Raw genomic sequence first — 16,597 nt, forward strand, 5'->3', positions numbered from 1 at the left:
AGCATATGTCAAGAAATTGATCTCTGACAAACTTCATCCCAAATCTGACAAGGTTTACTTTGTGGGCTACCCAAAAGAAACCAAAGGGTATTACTTCTACAACAAATCGGAGAACAAAGTGTTTGTTGCTCGCGATGGTGTCTTTTTGGAGAAGGAGCACCTTTCCAAAATGACAAGTGGGAGGAAAATCGAACTCGACGAAGTTCGTGAGGATGAGCAACAAAATCATAATGACAGTCAGAGTGCTCAAACAGCATCTGTTGACGCAGGTCAAAATGATCAAAATGTGCAAAGTCGAACCGACAATGCAAATGCTCAATCCATTACCCTACGTAGGTCTCTGAGGCCGAGATCTCAACCTGATAGATATCTTGGTTTAGTATTAACCGAGAATCAGGACATCCTGATTATGGATGGAGATGAACCGGCAACCTACAAGCAAGCGATGGCAAGCACCGACTCTGCTAAATGGCAAGAGGCCATGAGATCTGAAATGGATTCCATGTTTGATAATCAAGTCTGGGACTTGGTTGACTTACCCGAAGGTTATACACCGATCGGATGTAAGTGGATTTTCAAGTTGAAAACCGACAAAGATGGAAATGTATTCATTTACAAAGCTAGATTGGTGGCAAAAGGTTACAGACAAGTTCATGGTATTGATTACGATGAAACCTTTTCACCAGTTGCAATGCTTAAATCCGTTCGGATCCTCCTAGCGATTGCTGCATATTACGACTATGAAATATGGCAGATGGACGTCAAAACCGCCTTCCTTAATGGTTATTTGGAAGAAACTGTGTATATGACACAGCCTGAAGGTTTTGTCGACCAAAACAATGCTGGGAAGGTTTGTAAGCTTAAGAAGTCCATTTATGGATTAAAGCAAGCAAGCAGAAGTTGGAATCTGCGTTTCGATGAAGCCATCAGTAAGTTTGGTTTTATCAAGAATCCAGATGAATCTTGTGTTTACAAGAAGGTCAGTGGGAGTGACATCACCTTCCTAGTCTTATATGTCGATGACATATTGCTCATTGGAAACAGCATTCCGTTGTTAGAGTCTGTAAAGGCCTGGCTTGGAAAGTGCTTCTCAATGAAAGACTTGGGAGAGGCTCAGTACATACTAGGCATCAAGATCTATAGGGATAGATCGAAAAGGATGATTGGATTGAGTCAAAGTACTTATATTGATAAGGTACTTGCTCGATTTGGCATGGAGGAGGCCAAAAGAGGTCACCTGCCAATGTCACATGGCATAACCCTAAGCAAGAAGCAGTGTCCACAGACACCTGATGAGCGGGTAAGAATGAATCAGATTCCATATGCTTCGCTTATTGGATCTATCATGTATGCCATGATATGTACTAGGCCAGATGTGTCGTATGCCTTGAGTGCTACGAGCCGTTACCAATCAGACCCAGGAGAGGCGCATTGGACTGCGGCCAAAAATATCCTAAAGTACCTGAAAAGGAACAAGGATAAATTCCTGGTGTATGGTGGTACAAAGGATTTGGTTGTGGAAGGTTATACCGACGCAAGCTTCCAGACAGACAGAGACGATTTCAAATCGCAATCTGGATATGTGTTCTGTCTAAATGGAGGGGCGTTTAGTTGGAAGAGCGCAAAGCAGAGTACAACTGCAGATTCTACAACTGAAGCCGAATACTTGGCAGCTGCTGAAGCAGCTAAGGAGGCTGTTTGGATTCGTAAGTTCGTTGGCGAACTTGATGTTGTACCCTCTATAAAGGGTCCAATAGCCCTCTATTGTGACAACAATGGAGCTATTGCTCAGGCCAAAGAGCCTAGAGAACATCAGAAGGTCAAACATGTCAAGCGGCGATTTCACATGATTCGAGAATGGAAATCAGAGGGTGAAATCAGAATTTGCAAAGTTGGAACGGATGACAATGTAGCCGATCCACTTACTAAACCTTTGCCTCAAGTGAAGCACAACAAGCACGTTGAGGCAATGGGAATCAAGCATGTAGGAGACTGGCTTTGATTTCCTTGTTTAGTGTTTTAGTTAATTTTGAGAAAAGTTAATGTAAGACACTAAGGAAAACCATTCATGTTTTGGAGTAATATAAAATTTCATGCAACATTTTATTACTCCGTTATGCTATTTAATTGTGGTTTAGGATTAAATAATGAGTCCATTCGATTATGAGAATATTCAAAATAGGGTATCAAGACCAGTCTTGGTAAGGAAACACCTATTAAGTGAACATTGAATATTATAATCGAAAATTATCCCTAATCAAGGTCATTTAAACGATGGACGATTAATGACCAATTGAGATTAGTGTGTAGTCTGATTTATAGCACCGTTTCATGTGCTACGAGGACATGATTGTCATAAATCATTTGCACAGGTATTGGTTTAGAACCATACTGGATCGACCTATGAGAATACTTTAAGAAATTAAAAATTTGTCATAAGTATACTTCTCATTATGGCTATCGGAACCTATTTCCTCGACCATGAGTACTGTGAGTTCTCTTGTTTGAGTACTAGTTCGCTTTGATGTTGTCAAACGTCTGCCGTAATAGGGGATTATAACGGCAACACTCGGGCGGCTAGGTCCTCTCAGTAAGAGGAGCTACATTACAAGACTGGGAATGTCCCCCTAGTAAAATAGGGAAGATGTCTTTGTTGTATTCAAGGCCTCTCGTAGAGCGAGACTGTAAAATGCATGGCCGTGCTCGGATGGATTTTAGAAATCATCTGTTTATTGACAGTCGGACTCGGAATCGGGAAACACTTCTGGACGTAATAAGGATGACAAAATAAATCTTACCTTATAGTTCATGAAGAGACATTAAGCGACATAGGAAAGGGCTGTACACAAAATGAGCACTTGTCCGGAAGGACAAGTGGGAGATTGAAAGGAATGGTGTCCTTCGAACAAGTGTACTATTCCGTTAGCGGGTTCAGAATTATTAGAAAGCTAATATATTCAGTAAGGTCAAGTGATCGGAATGCCTGGGTGGAGGCCGCTTCTGATCAGTAATATTAATGGATAATTAATGTTACAGCTTAATCTTGACTGAACCCTTCGGGTCACACCCAAGCATTCAACAAACCGAAACGACGAATTAATTCGGAAGGAATTAATGAGTCGACCGAGTAATATTTATTTAGACGTCGGAAATTCGAGCTTAGAGCGTCGAAACCGAGCGTCGGAAGTCGAGTCGAAAAATAGTGAAAGACGAGACGAGAAATAGTAATAAATCAACAAAAGACCAAAATACCCCTAGCATCGGAATGCCCTAGCAAACCGAGTGCTAAGGGCGTATGGCCTAGCATGGTGGCTAGCATGCGCACCAAGCCGAGCCTAGGCTGGCTGGTGCGTGCTAGCGCACTCATGCTAGCATCGCAAGGCTAGGCGCTGCCTAGTGCGTGCTAGCATGCTAGGCGCAGCCTTGTGCGCGCAATGGCTAGCAAGCCATGCCGCAACAAGCTGCTGGAGCTAGCACGCTAGGCGCGCCAGCCCGCAACAGCTAGCAGCAGCATGGCTAGGCCATTGCTTGCTGCCTAGCAGCGCTGGCCAAGGCACAAGGCCAGCAGCAGCAGCAGCCCGCATGCAAGTGCTGGGCTTGCTGGGCTTGCTGGGCGTGGCTGCCACGGACAGCAGCACATGGCAGCCCACCTTGGCTGCCTTGGTGCCCAAGGGTGGGTGCCATGTGGCTTGTGGTCCTTGAGTGTGTGGGGAGTGAGGTGGCCGGTTATGGGAGAGGGAGTGGGGAGCAAGTTTGGTCCCCCCCTTCTCCAAATGGTCCTCACCTAACCACTCACATGAGCTTGCCACTTGTTGATTTATTACTAGCTTGATTATTGATTTTATTTTAGCTTTAAAATAAAATGGAAAAATCATACTATCCCACATTGATGGGAGAGTAAATGATACTCCCATCATTTCCTATAAATACCCAAGTATGGGCATTGGGAAAGATGCTTGAGTAAGAGTTGGAAAAGGCATCACAATTAGTGAAAACCTTTGAACTCAATATTATTACTCGGGTTTTATTGGTCGGGTCTTGCTAACTCCAAGACATTGGACCTAGTCGGTTTTGTTGGTGCGGGTGGACTTCGTTGGAGGTCTCCGTGCGAGCGGGACTTGAAGCTTTCAAGTAAGAGCTCATTTGGAGCGAAGCACGCGTCAAGGGTAATTAGCTTATCTTAATCTTGTGATTAATTTAATTATGTTTATGGTTTTATTTATTGCGAGTGCGGTCTTGTTTTTGGGTTTGTTTCCGCGGTGAGTCGGACTCACCAAACCCCAACACTTGATTGGGACGAAACCAACGCCAAATGAAAGAAAAAACTCGGGGCTACAGATCCATAGGTGGCACGACACGTAACTCTTTCTAGAACTCCGGCTATGACCAAAACAAGTTGACTCTTATGTAGGATACGGGAATAAAAATCCGGGTTGACTCGAAAATAAATACTATGACTCGACTCTAATAATAAAAAAACTCAAAAATAAATACTATGACTCGACTCTAATAATAAAAAAATAAAAAAAAAAAGTTTGATAAGAGAGAAAAAAATAAAGAAGAAAAAAATAAAATAAAAATATGCACACATAAGCACATTGTCACGCATGATGCAATGAAGTTCGCAACCTAAAAGTCAAGTTCTATGTTCCACTATGGTCAAGTTTATTTGGGTGTCAAAGGGTACCATGGTTAAGAGTTTGGACGCGTTAGCAAGGCAGCCTCCCTTAAGGGTGTATGCCAACGGGCGGCTCCGCGAGTTCGTGATGAAATCGAACTCGACTCCATGGTTTAGGTGGATTTAAAAACACGGATGAACCCTTATTGTCATGAACGTTTTTGGGTTGATAGAGCTTAAATCCCCCGGGCTAGCCACGTACGTAGAACACGTACTATTGTGGAAAAATAGGTAACCTGATATGCATATGTACATGTGAAAATGCCAATTAAATCGCAGGAATACAATGGAAGAATCTTTCAAGTCTCATCCACTCATCTCAATTAAATATCGATCACTCAAATCGATAAATAACCAAGAATCCTCCCCAGTGGAGTCGCCAAATTGTAGGCGTCGCTCGAAATGCGCCTACGTAAAAGCATGTTGTGAATATGCTTGGCACTCTTAGGAAGTGGGAATTGATATTACGATTAGGGACAACAATTAGGGACAAGGAAAGTAGGGAGCCGCCAACAAGTTTTTAAGGAACTTGTAAACCGTTCACGGATCATTATAAGGCAACCACGAAAAGGGACAACGATAGGCAACAACGATTGACCCGTGAAAGTTACACCCCATTCATAATCCATGAGATTACTAACTCCATATGGTTCGGAACCACGAAAGGAGGATCGGGGATGATGGTACGAAGTGAGTTATGGAGTCACATTCGCCCGTATTGACCTCTACTCGATTCTTATATTTAAAAGTAATCCTGTGATCTCAAAGGCATACAAACAAAATATTCAATTTGCTCCAAACTATTATTATGCTAAATTGGTTGAATATTAATGCAACATATAATTCTAATATATTAGTGACCACTTAATTAAACAACAAGATTAAAAAGGAACCTAAACCGGTTGTCCAAATTATCTTATTAGGCGTGATTTTCAATTACATATTCCCTTTAACATGCAATACGGTGATCATAAATAATAATAGAACAAACATTAATATTGGAAGCAATCTAACAATAATAGCGTTAGTCAAATCAAATAATAATCCTCATCATGATATTAGAAATAAGAAATAATAATAAGGGTAATTAAGTGATTAATTACTCACTTTCCGCGTTTCCTTGAAATTGCTACATCATGAATAAACTGTTAGTAACTTCAATAAAAATATAAATCAAATTGAAATTAAATTAAATAAAAAGTAGAGTTGATTTGATCCAATCCCTCAGTTAATTCTACCTTTCACGCCTTGGTTTAAGTATAGAACTTCGGGTCAAGTATGGACTCCTTAGAGTGCTTAAGGGATATAAAATGAGAGAGTAGGGTGGCTAGGGTTTAGGCTAGAGCAAGAGTGAGGAAAGAATATTTTTTGTGTAGAAGAGAGGATGAGAGAAGGATTAGGTGATCAAGCTTGTTGATGATTGAAAAAGGGGAGATATGACCTCTATTTATAGGGAAAAAAAGAGAGGTCGAATCAAGAAAAGATAAGAATTCGAATCGGATAAAACTCTTGCGATAGACAGCAGTTTTTGCGGTTTTTGTTTTTATCATATCTTTTGATCCAGAAATTGGAATAAGATGAATAAGATATCGTTGGAAAGCTATTGAAGTCTACTTTCTAACCCAATTGGAATCAGATTAAAAATATTTTGTAGAATAAAAGATATTGCCGAAATAGTGGGACGGTGTCAGTTTTGGATAGAGTTTCGTATTTCTTTTATATCTTTTTCGTTATAGCTCAGAATTAATATTATAATATATCATTGGAAAGATAATTTCAAGAGCTATCCAACCATATAAGAATCAGATAAAAACAGTGAGGAACGAAAATAATATCTGTCAATCTTTGAACGTCTTTTAATTCGAATAGAATTAGGACTTTCAAAAAGAAAAGTTTTATTTAATTTCAAATGCTTTAATCTTATCTTTTCAAAAAGGATAATTAAGATCTTTTAGAAACTTATAGAAGCTTCTAATTAATCCTAATTGGTTTAGGAATGAGATTAAAGCCTTTGGACCCTCCACATGATCATTGGGTCGTAGCTAAGGTGGGCTTAGGTTCGGTTTAGATTCAGTTTAGTATTTTAGCCATAACTTATTCGTTATAACTCGGATTTGGGCTTATAATACATCGTTGGAAAGCACTTTTAAAGCCCCATCCAAATATTTAATCATTGGACCCAAATTATGGACCAAAATAAACTGCTCTAAACGTTTTTATAAAAAGGACACGAAATGAATGATTCTAATGGACACGAAATGAATTATTTTGGGTTTAAAGGCACGAAATGAGGAAAATAAGTTATGGTTTGGTGAAATGGGTTAGGAATTGGGTTGTTTTAAGAAATGTATTGAATGGAACATGGATTTAAGCACTCTAAAGATTACATACTCAACCCCACCAATAATGGCGGTGAAAAGTTGTTCATCATCGGGCTTGGTTTTGGGGAGACATTTTTAGGTGTCTACACTAACTAACATGTTTGTTTCCATGTGATGTTACCAATAGGGGTAATGATGATATTAGGTGCTAAATTAGCCCTAATTCTTTCATTACTCCACATTAGAAAGCCAAGCCTATTGGTGAGGTGATAGGTTATTGAAAGAGGGGGGTAATTGCATTTTGCATTGCATTTTTTTTTCTAATGCATTTTAAATACGAAAGATTAATACATTCATATGTCTGCTTAAAAGCATATTTTAAGGATAATTTATTTTTTAAAGTGAGTTTGAAGACCTAATGAATTAAGAGTTTATGTAGAGGTTATTCAAGAATAGTGAGTTACTTGCCACGTCCCAAAGATGGTCTATAAAAGGACCTTTACGATTAGAATCAGTTCCAGTTCCTTAGCTCAAATGATAGAACTTTTCAAGAGCTTTCCAACCATATCTCACAATATTTTTTTTCGATTTTTCTATGATTTTTAATGATTTTTTTGGTTTAAACTATCAAAAAATTGAAATATGCACGTTTTTCTCTTAATTGCTTTTAAAATTTTTTATTAATGGTGGCATGAAATCTATATTACATTACATTATATATATACTTCTTAATTTATGAAGTTTTAATTAAAATGTCTTTAATCTTCTTTTAAAAAATGATTTTAGAAATAAGAGTTTTAACGAGCCTTAATTCTAAATGTTATTTTAAGAAACTTTAATCTTATTTTAAAGATGACTTCAGAAATAAGAGTCTTTATTTCTAAATGTTGTTGTTTTAAAATCTTTAATCTTATTATAAGATGACTTTTGAAATAAATGGTGTCTTAATGATTTTAATTTTCTTTTAAGACTTTATAAATAAAAGTTTTAACAAATTTTATCTTTCTTTCATAATTTTGTGAATCTTTTTATTTCAAACCCTTTTGTGAACAAGAATGAATCATAACTTTGATTGTTTTTTTTTTAATAAGTAATAATAGTTAATATGAGTTTATGGCCTCATTTCCAAACATGAGATTAAGATTAATTATTTAGTCATATAAGGTTGTAACAATTATCCATCTCCATAAAAATAAGCTTACATCTCATTATAATTACCCGATGGATTAATTGACAATCAGATATGATTAAATAGTTTATTGTTCCCTTTTATTTGGAAGTAAGGCCTTGACAGGTGTCGTGTTTTACTTGGCCAATTCCATTAAGCCTAAACACATAACCCTTAAAACCTTACAAAAATCACCCTTGAGTGAATTTAAACCCAAAGTGAGATTATATAGTGAACTCTTACAGTTTTGCTCCAAAAAATACCTTGACCCACTAAAAAGTCATCAATTGGGACGCATTTATCGAATTGTCTTGTTCAAAAGACATTTTTGGTGATCACTAATCGGGGTGATTTTCCTCAACCAAGGTGGTTCATTTTACTTTTATGAGTGAATCCGTCAAGATCACTAAAATCCCACTTACAAAAATGACATTTATGTCAACACCCAAATTAAAAACCCAATGGAATTGGTTATTTAAAACATGGCATCTGTCCGAACTACGAAGGTTTTGATCCGTGAGTGAATTCAAAATCTCACTATGATCGGTACGTAGTGCAACTTTGGTGCTCAAACCTACCTTGTATTAATTATTTTTTTTGTGGTTAATATGTCTTAAAACTTTTTTTTTTAATAACGCAATAGTAAGAGCCCGTTCCTTAGAACGGAAGAGAAGACGAGTTCAAGACGTTCGATTCTCTTAACCTAAACCCCGAACCCTGTGCCTTTTTTTTATGGAGTTGGCAGTTGATTTTATTTATTTATTTAATTTTATTTCTTAAAATTGACTGTTTTAAAATCCGTCCTTATTCGGATAAAAATAAGGTGGCGACTCTAATTTTTGTTTATAAGTCTTATCAGACACCTAAGTGGAACCTTTATAGACTAACCTTTGTCCACTAAAAAAACCAGGTACCACAGCGAGTATAGCTTCAAATAATCTTGAGGGTTTTGTTTTTGTTTGGTCAATTTGATCGTGTTGTTAAGGATTGATCACCCTTTTGATTCACTTTTTAGGAAAACCGCCAAATTTAAAATTTTAGCCTACCTTCATCCTTTATGCCTTACGTTACAACCTTGGGGAAAGACTTTTCGACCTAGAAAGTTGAGTCACTATTCGGGGGAGGGAATCATGGGTCATTGCCTAAGGAAAGGGGATGCATAGTCAAGATTGTCGAGTAGCCTAAATAAATTGGGATGCTCACTAAGGGGAGATTTGAGACTAATGGGGAGAACGTGGTAAGATCGTTTCGGATGAACGCGGATTGTGATGAATAGTTCCTATGCCTAGCATACCCTGTGTTTCAATCAACCTTAGATATCTTGAAAAGTGCATACCTTGATTACTTGAGAAAGATCTTCATTCATTTTCATTATAGTCTCTTTGTAAGTCCATTTCACAAAGGTTTTGTTTTCCTTTTTCCTTTTCTTTTCTTTTTATAGGTTTGCCTCTTTGGTGTTGGTGGATAGTTGTGGGTAAACTCTTAAGACACCATTACGAGACCTCACTCGTGCTCATAGGCGACTTTGGGGTTTAAAGGGCTTGTTGTAGCTAAAAACAACCGTGATTCCTACGACAGTGAGTCTTGTTGATTGTTTGGGTTTGATTGATATTTGATTGAAGTTTCATTTATTTTTGCATTGATTTTAGATTTCTTAATATGATCATGATGAATGTGTTGATTAGTTGTCTTTTGATCTTAATTGCCATGATTAGTGAGTAGTTTACTTGCTAGGGCAATGGTGAAGCATGTATGAGTAATGGATTAGTGCTAATTGGGGCTAATTGATGGAGTTGATAGTGTATTTAAATTTGGTTGATGAATCATGTGCATGTGTGTGATTAATTGAAGATTGGCCAACTTTGATTGTTGCACTAGATTGCATTGTAAGTTATTCACATTGATACGAACCATTTATTTGTGGCTTGCATTTACACGATTGAGGTGTCTTGTGATGTTTCCTAACTAGATTTTATCTTAGTTAACGCTAGTTAGACCTCTAGGAGAATAGCTTGATATGCTCTATTGGTTGCATGATTGATTTTCCCTTACATTGTTTGACTTAGCCATTTTGACCTCCCAATTAGCCAACTCCATTATGAATGCATGTGGATCCTAGCCCTAGTGCTTATCATATTTGATTTCTACAAGTCTATTTGTTGTGTTAGTTCTAGACTTAGCATTTACAACCCTACCTTTGATTTCGGGATAGCTTAGCCATAGACAATAGATCATTACTCATCATTCCTTTGGGTTCGACCCTTGACTTACCACTATACATGTATTAGGGTTGGTTAAGTGTTATAAATTTTGTTTGACCAGTTGGGGAGGGTAGTCCAAAGACCTACCATTTCACCATCGATCAGCTATCGACACTTGATATGATGTATTCCCAGGCGAAAGCCAATCTGCAGGTTCATAGCCAAGATCTTGAAACAACTAGCCAAGTTCGAAGTTGCCTTCGCCCTAGACGTGAAAGGTTGATAATTTCTGAGGGTTTGGTCCTGTAAACACCCATTTGTGTCTCCCCAAAACCAAACCCAGTGATGAATATCTTTCGCATCGAACCATAATCGAATAAAGTGAAAGTGTGAAAAGTCTAGTGATGCGGTAGTTTTTATTAAAAATCTTTCTTTTTGTTTTCGAAAACCAACTCTATCTTATAAAACGTCCAATCCAGTTATTTTGGTCCATGATAAGGGTTCAATAATAGTGTAGTTGGGTGGGGCTTGAAAAGACCTTTCCAACGATATATTATAAGCTCAATTCCGATCAATAATGAGGAAGTTATGGCCAAAATACTAAACTAGGCCCAAACCGGATTTTACCTACGACCCAATGATCATGTGGAGGGTCTAAAGGTTTTATCCTATTCCTAAACTAATTAGGATTAATTAGAATCTTCTATAAGATTCTAAAAGATCTTAATTATCATTTTTTGAAAAGGTAAGATCAAAGATTTTGAATTTGAATAAAACTTTCCTTTTTTTAAAGTCCTAATTCTATTCGGATTTAAAGATGTTCAAAGACAGTTAGATTTTATTTTCGTGCCTCATATTTTTTATCCAAATTTTAAATTTTTGATAGATCTTGAAATTATCTTTACAATGATATATTATAATATTAATCCGAGCTATAACGAAAAAGATATGAAAGAAGTACGAAATTCTATCAAAAACTGACACCGTCCTACTACTTCGGCTATATCTTTTTATCTAAAAATGATATTAATCTGATTATAATTGGGTTGGAATGTAGACTTTAAGAGCTTTTTAACGACATATTATATGACTTATTTGGACTTCTGGATCAAAAGATATGATAAAAACAAAATTCGCAAAAACTGTTGTCTACGAGTTTTATTTCGATTCGAATTTGGATTCTTTTCTTAATTCTTCGACCCTCTTTTTTCCTATAAATAGAGTTCATATCTCCCCTTTTTCAAACCAACAATCAATATACAATCATCTATTCTTTCTCTATTCTCTCTCTAAGCAATATAGCTTATTCTTTCTCTCTTGTTTTCTAAACTAGCTTTTTATCAAACGCAATACTGCATTCACAAGATCTTGAAACACCTAGCCAAGTTCGAAATTGCCTTCGCCCTAGATGTGAAAGGTTTATACTTTTCTAAGGGTTTGGTCCCAAATCCGGTCTAAACTTTTTAACTCTTTCTTTCCATTTATTTAATTTAATTCTTTGATTTATTATATATTTTCATTGAAGTTTACTGACTTGTGTATTTTGTTATTAGAAAGAGGTACGAGGCTTCAAAGTAAGTAAATTAGCTTACTCCCTATTTTATTTTGATTAATTCCTAGTATCATGTTAGAATATTATTTATTGCTTTCTAGAATCATGTTTAGGGTGCCTCTTATTATTTCTAATATCATGTTAGCATGTTAGTACCAAGTTAGGATTAAAGCTTTGATCTTTATTGCTTAGTGACATGCTAGGATTTGTTATTAATCTTGTTAGTATCATGCCTAGGATCTTACTATTATTATTAAGCTTTATTAATATGGTTATTGTTATTATGATGATTATTATTGATTATTTATGTTGCTTGATATTATTTATTGCTTGATCACGCCTTTTATGCATGTTTAAAGGGAATTTGTACTTGAAATCACACTTAATAAGATAATTAATAATTTGGTTTAGGCTAATATGATTTTAATTCAAGTGATCGCCAATAATAGTTTTATTTGTGCATTAATATTCAACCAACATAGATAAACAGGTTTAGGGTTAACCTAATGTTTGCATGTTAGTCAAAAAGTGCACATGAATACGAGTAGAATAAAGTAGAGGCCTATTTTATAGGGCGGGTCCTTTCTTTTGTAGGTTGGATTCGTACCTTCATCCCCGAACCCTATTTGGTTCTTGACCTTATGGAGTTGACGATTTCACGGATCGTTAAGGGGTGTAACCTTCACCCTGTGAACGGTTTACAAGTTCCCAAAACTTGTTGGCGACTCTTTTGCTCTTTTTTCTTTCCCTTTGGACGTCACCATACTTTAGTGTATGATCACAGTGGGGTTCAAGCTTGGGGTTATGATGCTTGAAATATTCCCCATCGGTCCTAATTTATTTACTTTTTAACTCACTAGCCATGGAAATCAAGATAAAAACAAAGCTAAACAACAAATTCATCATGATCATATTAAACAAGCTAAAATCAATCACAAATCAATCAAACTACGATCATAAAATACAGTCATAAAATACGATCAAACTCTAATATCTTTGTAGTGGCTTATAAGATCGGAAAATTGTCATAAATCTGCAAATTCCTACAAAATAATACAAACTCAACAAAAACACTAGAAAACGTATATTAATAATAAATATAGCTCCACAGAGCTGGAATTAGCACAAATATGACCGTGGGACGAGGAATAAAAATATATATATATATATATAATAGACTCATCAGTACTATAAGCGGAATTTCATGAATCATATTCATAAGCTCCTAAACCAAGATCACATGCATAACACACAAGAAACATAATTATACCTTTGAAGCGTGAATTCCACGAAGCTATTTGATCAGCAAATCAGGAAGAGAATAGAGCCCCAAGCGTTGCTCCTCTACTTAGTCCACGAGATTCGAACGAGTCGTACACCAATACTAGATTGGTCGAGTGAAGGAGAAAACCACAATCACCACCTTCAATGGATAACCGACCACCGCACGAACTACCACCACCACGAGACACCACCGGCGCCGAGGAGGAGGAGGAAGAGGAGGAGGAGGAGAGAGAGAGAGAGAGAGAGAGAGAGAGAGAGAGAGAGAGCTAGAGAGAGAGAGAGTTATAAGAGAGGCTAGGTTTCGTGTTTGCTGGTTAGGATTTTATCCAACTGATCACAAAATGCTATGTTCAACTCAAGGCACCTAGTTTATTTATAATCCTATTATAATTTGACTAGGTCACGAAGCCTAAAACCCTCCTAATCCCTCTATATGGCCAACCACCTAGAGTGATGAGGCCCATCATGGGCCTCTTCCTCTGATGCTCAATCTAAGCCCTTTGTGTGACTTTATAGGATCCGTCCAATAGGGCTTTGGCCTATTTTACTAGCCCAAAGGTCGTTAGTATCTCTAGCTATGATATAACAACGACCCAAATGTACAAACTTAATCATCTCCATAATTTGATCCATTTATATATCTAGTAATTGCACTTGATGAAGACATAAATCCTTCAAAAACCTTTCCAAACTAAAGGTATAATATTTATAATCCTCGAATTACATAGGTAAATCCGTCAAAAGTAATCTGGATTCCCATTCAGAAGCGCCCGCTCCATAAACTTGTGCACTCACTCCCCTACTCTTCAAAGGATGGCATATTTAAAATACTAGGGAGGAGCGCCCTCTCCTTGCAGAATGCGCGCTCGCTCCCAATGCTTCGGACCGAGGCAAATTCTATCAAATCAGCAAGGAGCGCCCGCTCCTTTGTGATTGCACACCCGCTCCTGCTGTTGAAGGATAAAACAGCTTGTGGTGCAAGGTGCAGGAGCGGCCGCTATGGAAAAGGTGCATGCCCGTTCCTGCTAATCTAAGAAATGTGGCAGATTATTAAAATCTTGAAGGAGCGCCCGCTCCTCTTAAGTTGCACGCCCGCTCCTGGTAAGGTAGAGGGAGGCAGGAACTCTAACGACTATTGGAGCACCCGCTCCACTAGGAGCGGACTATCACTTCTTCTTTCTTGCTCCATCTTAAGTCCTTAAAGAGCTATTTTGCGCCAAAACTTAACCTGCACCTGCAAATCATGTACAAAAACACACAAAGAGAGGGTAAAGCCAAAATGCAAGATTTACATACAGAAGGGGTTAGAAAGAGAGGAAAAGATTACAAAACCGGTTTAAAATTACCACAATAAGTGGTTAAATAAACCACTTATCAGATATTAAATGGATTATTAAAAAATCCTAGCATGTCATTAATAACAAAATCAAAGCGTTATTCTAAACATGATACTAGCAATTAAATCAACATCCTAAACATGATACTAAAAATCAAAATAAAATAAGCATGATTTCTACTCCAAAATCAAAAGAATAATTAAGTAATTGAATCACTTACTTTGATACCTCGACCTTCTTGCTATATAAGCAATACACACGTTAGTAAACTTCAAGAAAGTTGAATCAATAAAGTAAATAAATCAAAATATGAATTGAAATATAGATTTGGGATCAAACCCTAAAAATTATCAACCTTTCACGTCGAGATCGAAGGCAACACTGAGTATGGTTTGGAATATTCAAATCTCACGAAGGAGGTATTGTGGATGATTTAGATGTATCAAGGATGTGTGTTTAGGATAAGAACATGAATTATTGATGATGATTGGAGCTAGGTGGTTATAGCTTATAATTGATGGTTCAACCTGATTTGAAAATGGGGAAAACGACCTTTATTTATAGGGAAAAAGAGAGTCAAAGCGATAAAAAAAAATTAGAATTTGATTTGAATAGAACTGCTTTTGACGCGGTGTGCTGGGTGCAAATGCGTCGTGGTACTGCTAAAGTGATGCAATAGTGTTGAAGCGTCGTATTGGGAGTTGATGCACCGCATTGAGATTGGCGCAGTGCATGGGTCTTAACGTTGCACGCTAGTTCTAAAAGATAATCTATTTTATTCGAATTTTGGTTTATGATGGGTTTTCTATGCAAATTATATCCAAATGTCTTTGAATTTGGATGAAATTAGATTATTAAAAAGAGAAGTTTATTTAATTTCAAACTATTTGATATTTAAAAGATAAATTAGAACCTTATAGAAACTTCTAAAAGAATCCTAATTGGATTAGGATTAGGTGTATGGTACTTGGACCTATATAATCATTAGGTCGTAGATAAGGTGAATATAGGCTCGGTTTGGGATTGATTTAGTATTTGGCCATAACTTCTTCGTTTTAAGTCGGATTTAGGTTATAATATATCGTTGGAAAACACTTTTCAAGCCTCATCCAACTAAGCAATTAATTGGACTAGGATTATGGACCAAAATAATCTGGTTTGGAAGTTTTTATGATTTGGATATTAAATGAATGATTTTAAGGACACAAAACGAATGATTTTGGATTAAAACATTTTAGGTAAGGCTCTCGAATATCTAACTAACGGCCGCAAAATAAAAAAAATTACGTATTTATCCTTATAATAATGATTATAAAAATAATTAATTTTACCCGATTTAATAAGTGGTCAACGGCCACCAACGCTTATCAAACAACCACCCCAATCACCACCGTGATTTTCAAAATCAAACAATTTTTTAAAATTTTGCAAAATAAATTTCGTTAGATCTTATGGACAACAACGAAATACCAGAAACACCTTAGACGCTCGCCAAAGGCTCGTCAAACCGTACGGAATCGGTACGTCGCGATAATTTTTTAAAAAAATTTTGAAACCCAGGAAACGCCTAGAATTTTCGAATACCTTAGGCTGAAACGCCTAATTTTTTTGAATAGCCTAGGATGTTTCGAAAAAACTAGGCGTTTCACCTCAAACACCCAGATTTTTCATACAACCACACGGTTGTTCGCACGAACTAGGCGTTTGAGCCTAGGACATGCGAAAAATCTAGGCGTTTGCCGCGAATTCAGAAAATATAAAAAAAAAAACAAATCTCCACCGGCGACCGACTTCCCTTTCTCCTTACTCGTCATTATCGCGGCTGTGTAGATCGTGAAACTGGAGGTAAGGAGTTGGTGGTTAAAAGAGGAGGAGGAGGAGGTGGTGGTAGTGGTATGGGTAGTATGAAGAGGTGGTAGTGGTGGGTAGTATGAAGAGAGCGTAAATTGAAGGGGTAATTTTTTTATAATAAAGGGTAAATTTGTAATTTTAGTTTATTTTGCGGGCGTTAGTTAGATATTCGAGGGCGACATTTAGCTTTCCAATCTTTAACAAA

The sequence above is a fragment of the Chenopodium album genome, chromosome 26, assembly GCF_948465745.1.
Source record: "Chenopodium album chromosome 26, dcCheAlbu1.1, whole genome shotgun sequence".
NCBI classification, from domain to species: Eukaryota; Viridiplantae; Streptophyta; class Magnoliopsida; order Caryophyllales; family Amaranthaceae; genus Chenopodium; species Chenopodium album.